Source organism: Pseudopodoces humilis, chromosome 5 (genome assembly GCF_049639895.1).
Source record: "Pseudopodoces humilis isolate 2021_Gansu_Grassland_sample_001 chromosome 5, ASM4963989v1, whole genome shotgun sequence".
Taxonomy (NCBI): Eukaryota; Metazoa; Chordata; class Aves; order Passeriformes; family Paridae; genus Pseudopodoces; species Pseudopodoces humilis.
In genome coordinates this window covers 69423707-69438426 of record NC_142204.1, presented here as the reverse complement: position 1 = coordinate 69438426, position 14720 = coordinate 69423707, and the positions used below count along the sequence as shown (strand labels likewise).

Sequence of the window (14720 nt, the reverse complement as noted above, 5' to 3'; positions counted from 1 at the left end):
GATCAAACCAGCCTGCTCATGAAGGAGGAAGTTCAGAACCCCTCTGGGTGCCATCCAACATTTCTCACACTTTCTTTTGACAGGGATGTGGATCAGAGGAGGAAAAGGAAGGGAATTTGCAGAGCCCTTTGATTTTCCCTCTCTCTGTAGTCAACCACCCCATCTCCAACATCTCACAAAGGCAGAGGAGGGAGAGAGTGAGGCAAGCCAGGACCAGCAGTCTCTGATGGGATTGGCACCATACCAGACTCCATGCAACTGAAGAGCCTCCCAAAACTTCCTGAAACCACTCGATTTCAAAACAGAGGTGGTGTTCCCCACACAAACCCTTTCTTTCCCCCACTTACAGATGTGGCAGACCTGAGCAAAGCATTTCATTCCCTCTGGAAATGAGGCTTGCAGGCTTTTCTAGGACCAGTGCCAGGCACAGGGATGGGAATTTCTCTTTAAAACCCTCTGGGATGTCTTGTGAAGCTGTGTTTTGAGTGAGTGGTGTATGGTGGTACCTATCTCCTGTGTATATCCTGCAAAATCTGTCTGGACTCTGCTGAGCTGGGGTTTTCTTTTGTTGCATTTGTGGTGCACAAGGTAAGACCAGAGCCTCAGGTCTCTTTTCAGATCTTAAACATGATTAAGCCACAGTGGAGTTAACACAGGTGAACAGATTTACACCTGCAGAAGGGTTGGTGTCCATCCCACTGGGGAATAGCAGGAAATAGCTTCTGGGAATGCCACTGGTCACTACATCCACCCATGGACTGTAGGATGGACTTCTCTTTCTAGAGACACATTTTTAGCTGGGCCTTCAAACCAATTTGTGCTTTGCTACCCCTTGGCTCTCCACATAATAATTCCTTCAACACGACCTAAACACAGGCTATGCCCAAGGATTTTGTTCAGTTTTTCACCCCCTGTCAAGCCTGATGTCTCTCTAGAGCAGATTTCTCTAAAAGCAACCCCTCTTTTCTCTGCTTGACCAGCCGAGTTTGCAGCTGCAGTTATCCCCTGTTCTGACTGACCCAGCAGGGACATGGGGCCTGTCCTAAGCAGGAGTGATGATGATGATGATGATGATGATGATGATGATGATGATGATGATGATGATGATGTGGGGGTGGGGGGAGGGGCGTGCAGCAACTGCCCTTTGGTTTAGATAAAGAGTGGGAAATCCTAGCCTGGCTGCCTGTGAAGTGATGAAGGGTGGATTCAGAGGAATGTACAGAGACAACTGCAGCGCACTGCCAGCCTAGCTCCCAGAACATCCAGTAGAGAAACATTTGTAGGGGGTGCATCTTCCCATCCTAAAGAGGGTATTTCAAATAAAGCCAAACCTATCCTGGAACTGCTGTTTCTGCTCCACAAAGGTGGCCAAGGTCAGTCCTAGCACTGATGTTCAGCTGTCCAGTGAAAAGAACCCAGATTTTAGGGTTTGATCCAGGAGCAGATGCATTCGTGTCTAATGGTGATGACAGCTTGGAGAGACTGAAAAACATCTGGGTGAGGGCCCCACACCAAAACCATCCACTCTGGAATCTGCTTAGAAAAGGAAAAAGGGTCCTGTGCACAGGAACACCCCTGAGCACTTTTTAATTTGCTCATCAAGGAGACAAATTCTTACACCAAAAGAAGGATCTCAGACATCCCTTTTGTTTTCCAGCAGACAACTGAATTTATCTACCTTGGCAGGGCTTTTAAAGCTGAAATCCTTGTTATTTGTGCGAACTGGAAAGAGAAGCAGAGCAGACCCACCAAATCTTTATTTTGATTAAACCCCTCCAGGTCCTGTCCCCAAAGACAGGTCAGATCCCTTTTTTCCTCACATTTAATGAATTTTTTCATGTGTGGTTCTGAAGCAAAGCAATCTTCCTGACTTGTACTGTTGGAAAAATCCCCTTTCTAAAACATTCTCTTTTTTTTGTGCATTTTTGGGGTCCAATGTATTAAGAGCAACTTGTCAATGTTGTTTTTCTATTTTCCTGGAAAACTTCTGGTTAATTCATTTTCCTGTATCCCTTCATTTCTGTAACACCTGGACCACACAAGCTCAAAATAAATGTTTTCAAAGTAATTATCCCTGTTGTATCTGTTTATAATTTTTCATCTCTATTTTCAGGTTTTAATTGTCTGCTAACAAATACCGACCAAACCAGAAGTGGCAGAACATTAACAAACACCAAACACAAAATCCTTTCAAGAGCTTTTCAATGTAATGAGGAAAATAAAAAATATCCTGAACTGAGATGTAGCTACAATATATCCTTCCCTTTTGCCTCCTGTTCATTAGCACAGAAATTTCTCTATTTCTGCGTGATTTTGGCACAGGTTCACAGATATCTTGCTGTCTTTTGGGGGCTTTTTTGGTGCTTTTTTTAATGACACAGGTGGAGTGTTCCTTAAATACTTCACCATCTTGTACCAGGACATCTTTTAATGCGCTGACTTCCTGCCAGTGCCAGCATCTGCACCTATTTTTTTAATTTTCTTTCTTTTAAAAAGAAAGAGAAAAGTCCCAGAGAGGGGTACAGATTTATGAACATCCTTCCTTGTGCAGTGTCATGCTGTGATGAACCCAATTCAGCAGTGCAGGCATTTAAGGTTTTTGTTTAATCCAGAAATCTGCTCAGGGTATTTGGACCCTGGATTACAGAAATGTTGGGCTGGAAAAGGGCATTTCACTCACCCCTCTGTCACCCAGCAGACCATGTCTACCTCATCCCTGAGGTGTCTGTCTGGCCATCTGTCAGCACTGAAGCTTCTTCTGTGCTTGGTGTCACCACACAGGGCTCAGAAAAGCAGGCAGATTTGTCACAGGAGTCACAGATCATAACTGGAGTCCCCACTGGACATGGACACCTGATTTCTGTGTGACAAAGTGACTTTGGAGATGTTGGCCAGGCTGGATAGGGCTTGGAGCAACCTAGGACAGTGGAAGGTATCCCTGCCCATGGCAGGGGCTTGGAATGAGATGGTCTTTAAGGTCCCTTCCAACCCAAACCATTCCATGATTCGATGTATTTTAGGAAACTAATTTTGATCTAGGATTGTCTCATGTTTCTCCAGAGCTTGCACCACTATTTAAAGAGAATCACTGTTTTCTCCTCACTCCTCTGCAGCACTGGACATTTTTTTTTATCAGGCTCAGCATACAGGAACTGCAAAAAATGTCTGACCACCCACGTAATTCATTTTAGGCACCCCAACACCATGAGCCCAGCTCTGGTCCACAGGCCTGAGCTGCCTCCTCCTCACCTGAAATCCTCCCAGGAAGTCTGCAGTAACCTCTGCTCTTGCAAACACCTGGCCCAGCTCACATTTTACACTGAACAGCACCAGGGATATCTCAGGTAATTTAGCCTTTTACACACCTTTGCAGTTTCATGTTTATTCTGCTAAATATAATTATTTAAATATATATTAGAATCAGAAATATTTCTTTTGTACAGCAGATGCTGGCAGACCTACAGTTTTTGCCTTCATTCTCTGCTCCATCAATTTTTGCTGCCATAGCTTCACCACAATCACCCCCAATTTGTTGTTGTTGTTTCCATCAATTTCAGCCTTCTACATCTTTCCCACTCCCACTGCCTCTGGACTTCAGCCACCTACTTGAATAAACTCAGATATATCACTTACTCTTCTTCAGTCATATCCAATTTAAAACTGAACTTCTACTTAAATAAAGGATCTCTGGCTCCAGTTATGCTGAAAGTCCCCTTCCCATTTATAGTCTGGTGTCCTATTCTCAGTGTCAGAATTCCTGGGAGTTCCAGATCAATTCCTGGGAGACTTTTCAGCTCTCCATATCTTCCCATTCCACTCACATCAACTTCATCATTCATCCACCAGTTTCTTTCTGTGCTTCTTCCCTTAGTTGTCTCTCTGCCTGGGAGGGATAGAGGACACACAGTGGGATGAAGAATGAAATATAAAAGACAGAATATTAATTTTAGACCAAAATGGTGAGAATCAGGTTTTTGGGATGTTTTGTTGTTGTTTTAGTTTTTAATTTAGTTTCTGGGCTTGGGAACTTTTTTTTTTTTTTTAATATTACCATATAGCTGCTTAAGCAAACCTTCATGAATTCATCTTCACACTGTGAGAAAAGCTAAATCATGAACATGCAGACAATATCTGCTTCACCTCAGCATCACTGTCCCAGCTCAGCAGAGCCCAGGGAATGTGCTGCTCCTCCTCAAAGACCACTGGCCAGAGAAAAGCTCGGTCACACACCCAGATGTCCAGGTGCACCCACAATCCCAAAATGGGACACACTGAAGGACCCTTCCCGCTCCTCTTCACCCAAATAAACCAATTCCTGACACCCAGCTGTAGAAATTAGCTCTCCTACCCCCTCCATACACATTTGCATGTGGACTGTTCACCCTGGGCCCCTTCACAAACAGCAGAAAGAAAGAGCTCTGCTGGGTTTTCAATTTCCATTATCTCCATGCCGCTGACTGAAATGGGTCAAATGCCTGGTGGCCTCAAATGCCTCCTTCCCCCACGGCTGGGGGGAGCCTGATTCAGGTGGAGCCTCTGAGACAAGAGGGGATGGCTCCCACATGGAGGGGTCTCACCTGCCAGAAGCTGAGTTAATTCAGAGATGGGCTTATGGGTGTTTTTTCTGCATTGAAACCCCTGTGAGCTATCACAGGTATTGCAGACAGGGACAAATAAGCTGAGGACAGGATGGTTTACAGCTCTCCCAACAACAGACTGAATCAAAATGTACTGAAACCTTTATTTACTTTCCACAGCGCTTGACTCTGGTCTATAAATAAGGCAGAAGGACAGTGCTAATGACTAGGAACTGGGAAAACCGACAGAAGCTGTATAATTGAATTTTCTAATGGAGAGATTTGGTAAAAGCACCATCCTCTCCAATTTCATTACAAAATACATTGCAGAGAATCACCTTGTTTTGATGGGAGGGGCGGGGAAGAGGGCAGGGAGAAGAAAAGCTGTTTCCAGGAGATTTTATTTACTTAAACAATATTTTAATTGTTTTAATAACAATGGCTGTAGTTGTCCTGACACCCTCCCCTGGCACGAGGGGGAGGAGGGACAGGGGAGCTGAAAACGGAAGCTGGAGGATGCACATTTTTTATTATTTCACCCCTGCTGTAAATCAAAACATAAATAGCAAATGTTACTATAAGGGTGGGAGGGGAAAACCTGGGTAAATTCAGCCCTCAACATGTGCACGGTCCTTCAAGACAAGCAACAGTGACTCCCACAACTGCACTTGTCTCTGTTCTCCGTGGATAAGCAGGGCACCACCTTGTTCAAATCCCATTCACAAGTCAGAGCAGATCTCCATAAGTCTCAGCTGCTCTTTCTGTTCTTTCTGTTCCTGACATGTCAGCCCCGAAATGCCTCCCCTCTCACTCGGGTTCTCCTCCCAACTCAGCTGTCCCTGGCTTCTGCTGCTGATTTAGGTGAGAAAGCAGAGCAGCCTCACCAGCACACAGAAACTGCACAGCAAAGTGAAATGACCACATCAAAAACCTCCTCGGAGGAAAACGCTCGGATCCAGGTGAAAAACTAATTATGTATAAGTTTAGATTTGAAACAAAAGAGAGGTAAAGCTTCTGTTCCCACCACAATTTGGAGTCATGTTCCTGGGGATTTATGGCACCAAGTGATCCCAAATCTTGGCCTCTATGGGAATGTGACAGTCATCCTGCTGCTGGCTGTGGTGTCCCTGAGTATCCCTGGGGATTGATACCTGCTATTTACAAAATCCTGTGGTCATTAAAAGACCAAGCTGAATCAGGGCTTCACTTATACCAAGGCAAAGCTGTGACACACTTGCATGGCTCAGGAAAGTCACTCCAGCTTGACGTGAGTGTGTGTGATCTCTTTCCCCATCCCTATTAGTGTTCCAGGCCAGAATCTGAGCAACCTGGCCTAGTGGAAGGTGTCCTTGACCATGGCAGGGGGGTTGGAACAATCTTTAAGAAGCCTTCCAACCCAAACCATTTTGTGATTCGATGGTTCTGTGACAATTCTGCTGCCACCCTCTACCAATTCTCTCTCTTTTACTTTTTTGGGGGTTTTTTTGGGTTAAAAAAATGAAATTAAGGCATTAATAGAAATAAGTCATGTTGAGTTATCCCCTGGACATCTCATGGGTCTTTACGGCTCAGATAAATATCAAGAAATTCACTTGAGGGATAATAGAGCCCTACATCCTCAGTACTCGTGGCACTGTGGTGTCAGACATGGGGCACAGTTTAACGAAAGCAGCACCAGTTTCTTTTCATCTCACCCTGGGTACATCCTTTAAAACCATACACTTACTCCACTCAGGATTTCTGCCCCAAAGGAGCAAACACAGAACACGTCCTTATGCATAGGTGGAGACAAAAATATCCCCAAAAGGGATGTCACCACTCTGCTCCAGAAAACTGCTCCAAAGCAATGGTGTTACTAAAAGGTATGATACAAACCAGAGGAATTATCCGTTGCTAAGACAGCTGGGAGTGATTTGAAAAGTAATTTGGGTCCCTTCCACTGTCACCACCACAGTTAATAAATATTATCTCTGCTGCTGGATGTGATCTGGCTGGTGGTGAGAGATGAAAAATCTCCAACAGGCCTGATAAATAACAGTATTAACACAAAGAAGCAACGATGCAGATAAATCACAAAATTGACACAAACAAGCCATGATACAATAAAAACACTGTGCAATTTGCTACAGAGACGGGTTTGCAGTTTGGGCTGCCTTTGCCAATGTTTTCCTCCCAACCAGGAGCTGAATGCAAGGCAAGGAGGCAAACAGAGAACAGCACGGGATGGAAACATTGTCAGTGAGTGTTTGCAGGCTGCTTCTGATGTCAATCACCAGCAAGATCCAGGGAACGTTTCTGTGTGAGAACAGGGACATGAGCAACCCTGGGAGGGAGCTGTGCAAAGCTCCTGGTACCTGCAACTACAGGCTCAAGGCTCTGATTAATCCTTTCCATGGTTTCACACATACAGGTTTTGGATGTTCATACTCCTGTGTTGACTTTCTCTTCCTTTTCTATTTTAAGAGTCACTTTCTCGAAGCTTAGGCAAAGAACAACACTCTGTTTACACAAATCCTGGCTTCAGCAAAATGGGAAGCAACAGCAGAACTTGCAGCCAAGTGTTTTAACTTGGATGCACAAACATATGCATTAAAAAAGCCAAGAGCAGAACAGCCTTCCTGGCAAAGCCCTGGAAGGTGCTTCATACTTCATCCCCCTCCCAGGCTGCAGCAGAGCTCATTGCAATTAAACTCAGATAATACAGGAAGAAACCAAAAAGTTGCCATCAGAAGTTATATTCAGCATATCACTTCCTTCAGAACAAAGTGGAAGGATAAACAGAGACTAAATTGGAAAATATCCCAAGGAAGAAAAATAAAAACTTGGCATACTGGGAAAGCTAAGCTGCTTCTCTTGTTCCCTCCATCCCTCCTTCCTTGTCTCTCACTCTGTCCTTTGAGCTCCCCGCCTCTGATGGGATACTGAGCCACGTGCTGCTTCTTTGAGAAGCTCTGAGTGACTTTCTTTGAAAGGAAACACACTTGAGGCAGGGAAAAAAAAAAAAAAAGCTTAGTTAGCTCCACCATGCCAGTGTAATAACCCTCACAAGCTCCCCTCAGGGTGGAAAAAAAATGACAGGGTTTCCCCAGTGTAGCAGCATGAGTACAAAACCAGCCTGGGTACAAGGAGCTGCTGAGCTGCAGGGCAGAGGGAGATCTGAATCTTCAATAGGGTCTTAAAAAACAAAATCACAAAATACATGTCAAAGAGAGGGGAAAGTCTAACCAAACTCTGCATTGCCTGTGCCAGTGCAGCTGTGGCATTATCTTAAGGCAGAGAGTCTATCCAGGCCAAAGCCCCTGCACAGGCTAAGAATCACTTGCTAAATTCACCTCATGTCCACACAGGGCTTGGCTAAAGAGTCATGTGAGGAAAACGAGAGGTCCAGCAGGGCTCAGGGAGCCTTGGCAACTAAAAGCTGGCAGACACCGAAGTCTCATGCTCAGCCGAGACAGCAAAAAAGAGACAGAGGCAACAATACTGGGATTCAGATTCAGCTCTGATGTCAGGGGTTCAGGCATGGTGAACTCCAGGAAAGCAGCAGCTTAGGAGGCCATCTGATACTCCCAGCTGAATGCAGTCCTGCTCCACCACAACCAGATGGGACAAGAACCTCTCTGGAGCAGATGCTCCTTGCTGGTCCCTCAACTCTGCTCCTAAAGCTCATTCCCTAGAAACTCACAATGCCAGGTGGCCTCAACAGGGATGTGAAATCTTTTCTTCAGTTGAAAATAAGGGCAAAATGAGAAATACAAAAAAAACACAAAACACGTGTGCAGGGCCTCAAGGACTTGGCTGTTCAAGAATACAAAAGTTCGAACGTTGCCCTTTTCACTGCAAATAGTTCTGCTGCTCCCCCTGCCTTTTTTTTTTTTTTTAATAACCAGTTCAGTGAAACTTTATCTCTTCCTGCCCTAGTAACCCTACTAAATAATCTGCTGTTAGCATGACTCAATTGAGTGGCTTTCAGCTGCTGAAGTTTTTTTTTTTTTTGCTACTGTTCTTTCATCGGTGCAAATGAAAAAAAAAAAAAAAAAAAAGAAGCTTGTAAAAAAAATATCTGTGATACTGAAAAGTATCACACTCCTGGAGATTAAAGTGCAGCCGAGAAGTTGGTTACTCGTCTTGTAGCTGCAATTAGGAAGGATGCGATTACACCCACGAGTTTAACTCCACTCGTGTCCAACCCACCCGCAGGGACCTCAGCCAGGCTGGGCTTCGAGCCCCCTCCTCCGAAAGGAAATGCAGCTCAAACACGGCGGAGTTTGATGGAGGGATGGAGGCCGTTCATGCCTCTTTAACTGCCCAAATCTGCTCTCAAACTTATGGCAGCTCTCGTTTCTAGAGCATTACAAACTGCACCCCAAAGATACAACATCGCATCTAAAACTACACTTCCGGCTGGCTGTCTTATCACATAGTGCTGTAACCATGAAACACCTACAAATCGTCACTGAGCCCAGCAGGAGAAAGGGTTTTCCCTCTCTATTTTCCCCAGTTTGTTCACTCTGTTGACTAAAACTGTTTGCAGTCGGTTTTCATTGTGTTTTTCACTTTCCCCTTTTCTCTGTTATATGAGGAAAACAACGCTCTTTCTAAAGGCAGGAAAATGTGATGGCAAAACCACAAACACTCGCTAGAGACATCAGAAAGTAATTTAGACTCTTATTTAAGGGGGAAAAGGCAAAATAATAAAACATAACTCTCTGGACAAACGTCAAGTTGCCACCTTTAAAATCCCGTACCAGCAGAGCCGATGGCTGCAGCGAAGCGCTCAGGGACAGTGAAATGCCGACTGCACCAAGCAGTGCCCTCAACTTTCCCGGTGCTGCTGCACAGGTTCTCCCTCCGGAGGTCCCACCCGGCCCCGGCACACCGCCCTGCAGCGGGGCACCCTGCCCGGCCCTGCCCGCGCATCCCCGGGCATCTCCGGGCATCTCCCGCGCATCCCCCGAGCATCCCCCCCGCATCCCCCCCGCCTCCCCCGCGCATCCCCCGAGCATCCCCCGAGCATCCCCCGCGCATCCCCCCCGCATCCCCCGCGCATCCTCCGCGCATCCCCCGAGCATCCCCCGAGCATCCCCCCCGCATCCTCCGCGCATCCCCCGAGCATCCCCCGCGCATCCCCCGAGCATCCTCCGAGCATCCTCCGCATCCCGCTCCGCTCCGCCGGCGGTACCTGCTGCCCGCGCAGCGCGGCTCGGCTCAGTCTGGTTCGGCTCAGTTCAGCTCGGCTTGGTTTAAGTCCGGTCCCTCCCGGCACAGCCCGGCTCTGCTCTGCCCGGCTTGGTTCAGCCCGGCTCAGCTGAGCTCCACCCGGCACAGCCCGGCTCGGTTCAGCCCGGCAGAGCTGAGCTCCGCCCGGCACAGCTCGGCTCAGCTGAGCTCCGCCCGGCACAGCCCAGCTCAGTTCAGCCCGGCACAGCTCGGGCTCAGCTGAGCTCCGCCCGGCACAGCCCAGCCCAGCCTAGCCCGGCTCTGCGCTCCCGCCGCCCCCGTAGGGAAGCAGTGCACTCCGGGCCGCCCGCAGCCACCAGCGGGGCAGCCCCGGCAGCCTCTTCCTCCTCCTCGTCCTCGGCACCACCCCCTCCCCGCCCCCGGTGTCCTCCCGAGTTTGCCCCTCGCATCCCGGGAGCCCGGCGTGGTGGCCGCCCTGCGCAGGACCCTGCTCTGGGGCTGGCGCACGGGGCCCTGTTGCCGGCAGGGAAGCAGCGGCTGCAGTGAAACTCTCTCCCAGAATAATGATATAGGACAACCTGGGTTTTTTTCCACGCTGCGAGGCGTTCTTGTGGCTGGCAGCAGCGGGATTGCTGAGGGGTGCAGAGGGAATGGCTGCAGGGAAGTCCTTTCCTCATTCCTCTCTCCCTTTGTGTTGTGTTCTCGGACACAGGCGTTAGAAACTTCAGGTTGTTGTGCAGAAGGACGGGTGGTACCTGGTTGGTGCACCTCTTTCATGGTGTCAAAAGTGAGTTGTGCTCAGGATATTTCCTAGGAGATCTCAATTCCTGTGCTCTCAGAAAAGCTGTGATGCTGGTGGTCATGGGTGGATGGATCTGGAGCAGGAAGCTGGCCCAGGAACATGGGAGAGGAGCCATAAGAAGGAAAGGAAACCCCAGAAATGTGGTGGCAAGGGATTCTGGAGAAGACAGTGGGAAATCCCCCCATCCTCCAGAGCCACACCAGCTCTGTGAGACTCGTGGGCTTTGCTGACAGACAAATCAATATGATCACAGCTACAGCAGGGAGATCTAAAGATGTCCTTCAGCTCCCTGCTGTACCCACAGAAAATATGGGACTATGTTCAGCCACCTTCTGTGGCTCCTACAGCTCCAGTGAAGGATCTCAGATAGTGTTTCTCTAAAAGGCCAATGTACAGAACAGGACACCCACCAGTTCTGTGAGATTTGAGATCTGTTTTGTTTCAGATCACCCAAATGAGGTGTCTAAAAATTCTAGGGCCTGTAAATGTTCACTTTGAGCAGGCTGGGATGGCCCTTTGAATATTATTGTGATTATTTTGCCATTGATGCTGATTTCTAAAATGTAAATTATGCATTAAAATAAAGAAAAGGGATGCAAGGCAAAGGGAAAGGCTGCTGGGATTTTGGAAATCGAGGAAAATTAATTGCTTTCAAAAAGTGGTTCTTTCCTATTTTCTAGGACAATTTGAGATGGCTGTAATACCTACTCCTGTCACTGGCAGGAGAGAAAAAGATATTTCATGAGGCAGATGATTTTGGATTTTAATTGTTCACACCCCATTAACTTACATATCCATCCTTCCTGTCTGTATCAGAGCCCATTATACCGGGCTGTTGATACCAAAAGTATATAGAGTAGGATCTTTCACCCCAACTGAAGGCGAGTTGTAGATAATTAAAACTGTGTATTCCCATCCCAAGCTTAAGCTTTCAGCCCTATTGGTTGCTGATGCTGTTGCTGAAATTTACACAGGAACCTGGTGTTTAGAGGACCATGACCACCTGCACTTTGGCTGGGCACAAGCTTTGGGAAGTGTACATCCACACATCCACAGCTGAGATGCAGCCCCATGGTCTGTCCCCCATTCCCTGACCCCATTGCTTCACTCACACAGGCCAGATCCAATCCCTGGAAGTGTTGAACACCATGTTGGATGGGGCTCTGAGTAACCTGGTCTAGTGGAAGGTCTCCCTGACGATGGCAGGGGGTTGGAATGTGATGATTTTTAAGATCCTTTCCAACCCAAACCATCCTAGGATTCTGTGATTCTGTGATCTGGGGGGCAGAGCATGACACAGCAAGTGGTTCTGTGAGCATCACTTTGCCTGTAGGAACTTGGCAGATGTGCAAACTTTTAGGCTCAGGGTTACTGTCCGTGTGTCACACACAAAACAGTGCACCAGGCCACTTAGCTCCAGCCTGGCAGAAGAAGGTTTGAGCCTGCATCCTCCCCCAGAAAAAACATTTGACTGTGCAGCAACAAGATCTCAGATCAGGGAAAACTGTTGGCCAGACAAGCTGAGGATTCCAATGCCTGCTGCAAGGGAAAATAAATCAACATGAGCCCTTTCTGAAGGGGCATTTACCCATCTTTTTACTCCCGGCCTCTGGTGACAGTTCCACACCTGCCTGCCACAGCCTGTCCCAAAGTTGTCCTTCACTGCCCTTCATGTGTAACCTAAACCTTCCTTGCTGGGATTTAAGCCCATTTCCTGTTACAGGGTCACAGAACCACAGGAAGGTTTGGATTGGAAAGGATCTTTGAAGGCTGTCAAGTCCACACCCCCTGCAATGATCAGGATCATCTGCTCCATCCTGTCCACCAGGGATACAGAGAACAGATTTTCCACTTCTTTTTTTTATTTCTTTTTTTTTTTTTTTCCACAGCAACTTTTTATCATATTTAAAAGCTCTGTGGTCTGGGAGGCAGCTGCCATATTAATTACCCAGACTCAGGATAATTACCTAGCTGACACAGAACTTCCACTGAAACACACACCGACTGCTGTGCATTGTTATTGTCATTTAACTTGACTCTTAAAACTAATCAGGCATCGCTTTCTACAACAGACAAGGCCACTCCTGTGGGTGGAGGTATCTGGAAACCAAAAGCCCTTAAAGCTGCATCTTTCTGGTGGAAAATATCACCACAAGTCATCGTGTTTTCTTTCCTGTATTTGAAAACCACCCACATTTTCAGTAAGAAAAAAAAAGTAAAATAAAAAAATCCAAAACTGATTGAGCATTTCGCCGGGGTAGTGGGCCTTTCTGAAGAGTTTCATTCTCAAAATATTTGGTTTCTGTTGTTTGTTTTTTTAAGGGTTGTTTGCAATTTATTGTTAATTTAGAGGAGGAAGAAGGGGAATAACAAGGGAACATATTTAATAACTGCTGTGAAAGCAGATTCAATATTCCTCTTGGTCTGGGCTTTGAATTCACTGAAATAAATGAATTAATGTGTTTGAAAAATAAAGAATAAAATATATCAGGTCAAGCTATTTTCAGAGTATTTTTGGTTTTTTTTCTTTTCACCCTCAAAGGTTTCTGTTTCTTCCATAAGTGTGCACTGCGTGTTACCATCAGGTTTATTTTACATTTCAGTCTCTTCTAGCAGTGACAACAAAAATGTCTTAGAAAGGAGCACAGAGGGCACTTCATCCCTTTTACCATACAGAGGGTCCAGCACTTCCCAAACCCCCCTGTTCCCATGAGAAGTCTGCCCAGCTGGAGGTTACACAATTCCAGCTCAGGGGTTCCCTGGCCTGCCCAGAAGAGGACAGGAAATGCAGTGAGCAAATCAAACCACTTGCAAAATGCTGTGTGACCATGCCCAGCACCCAGGCTTCACCAGAAAACATTGAGTAAATCTTTTTACAGGGTCCAGCCTGACTTTGCTTCCTTGGAACTCCTTGACTGGAGATATGTGTTGTCCCTTTCAGGCTATAAAGACAAATAAATCAACAGTGGTGCTGGTCCTATCACCGGTGGTGTTAAAAAAATCCATCAGGTTATTAGTCTCATGCCAAGGATCAACTGAGCATATGGTGCTAACTGTCTTCCCAGCCCATAAAGTTTTCTCATCTGTGATTTTATAAAGTTTCAAAGCTTTTTATCTGCCATTTTGGGCTCAATACTCTGGTTTGTCAGCAGCACTCAAAATAATCAATTTAAGCAGGTGTATAAAATGAATTTTAGGGCACAGGTTGAGGGAGACAAAGCCTCTGCCTACCTTCACCTGCTGGTTTCCACACTCTGCCACACTCTTGCCTGTCTCCTGCCTCCCCACTCCAGGCTGTGGCTCCCTCACTTTGCTGACTCAACCCATCACCTCACTGTGCTCTCAGCCAGAGCAGCACAACAGCCTGGATGTAAGAAACACAAGCAAAGCAAAACTGGAAAATGAAAAAAAAAACAAACTACCCAACAAAAAAAAAAACCAAAATAAAACAAAAAAAATAGGTGTTACCTTTTGCCTGTGAGAGGCATCATTTTCACAGAAAATGGCCAAGTGAAGAGCTGAGTGATCAGTGATGGGGGGAGAGAGTTGGAGGGGTGGGAGTGAGTGAAAACCTCCACATTTCCACAAGGTTCATGGTGTGTGAGGGTACACTGCAGGTGACCCTGCATGAGAGGTGAGCTGCTTTGAAACTGCTGGAAAAATGCTAAGTCACTTGTGATTGAAAGCTCCTCTCTTGTCCTGGAGAGCAGTCTCCCATTGCTTGTGTGGAAACAATATCCTCCCTCTGACTCCTGCAGCGACACCACCCCAGATAATTCTTCCTCAAGAATTCTTCCTGAAATGGGGATCATGGAAAGCCACTCCAAGCCTGGACTGGACATTACTCGTGACCATGCTTGGAGACAAAGTCCCTGGTCTGAGGGCTGCAGGACCATTTCTGTCCCTTTTGATGACATTAACTAATAACACAGGGAATCCGAAGCAAAATCAACAGACAAAAATCAGTTTAGAAATCACAGAGTCACAGAATGGCTGAGCTTGGAAGTGACCTCTGGAAGTCACCTTGTCCAACCTCTTTGCTCAAGCAGGGCCACAGAGACCTGAGTGCCCAGGACCGTGTCCAGGCAGCCTCTGAATGTCTCCAAGGATGGAGAGTCCATCTGAGTGACACTGGGTTCTTTTTGTTGTGTATTTATACAACC

The 14720-nt window shown here is 46.7% G+C and overlaps 1 protein-coding gene across 2 annotated transcripts in view; it reads right to left on the bottom strand.

Annotated features, from left to right (window-relative positions):
• Positions 1-10089, bottom strand: part of PRKCQ (protein kinase C theta) — a 50871-nt gene extending 40782 nt beyond the window's left edge. The window contains exon 1 of one of the 2 annotated variants that reach the window (XM_005526073.3): positions 9757-10089. The gene's annotated coding sequence lies outside the window, so the exon portion shown is untranslated. Of the gene's footprint in view, positions 1-3633; positions 3703-9756 lie in introns of those variants that run through there. The other variant, XM_014255207.2, reaches the window with a different exon arrangement.
• Positions 10090-14720: the final 4631 nt, after the last annotated feature.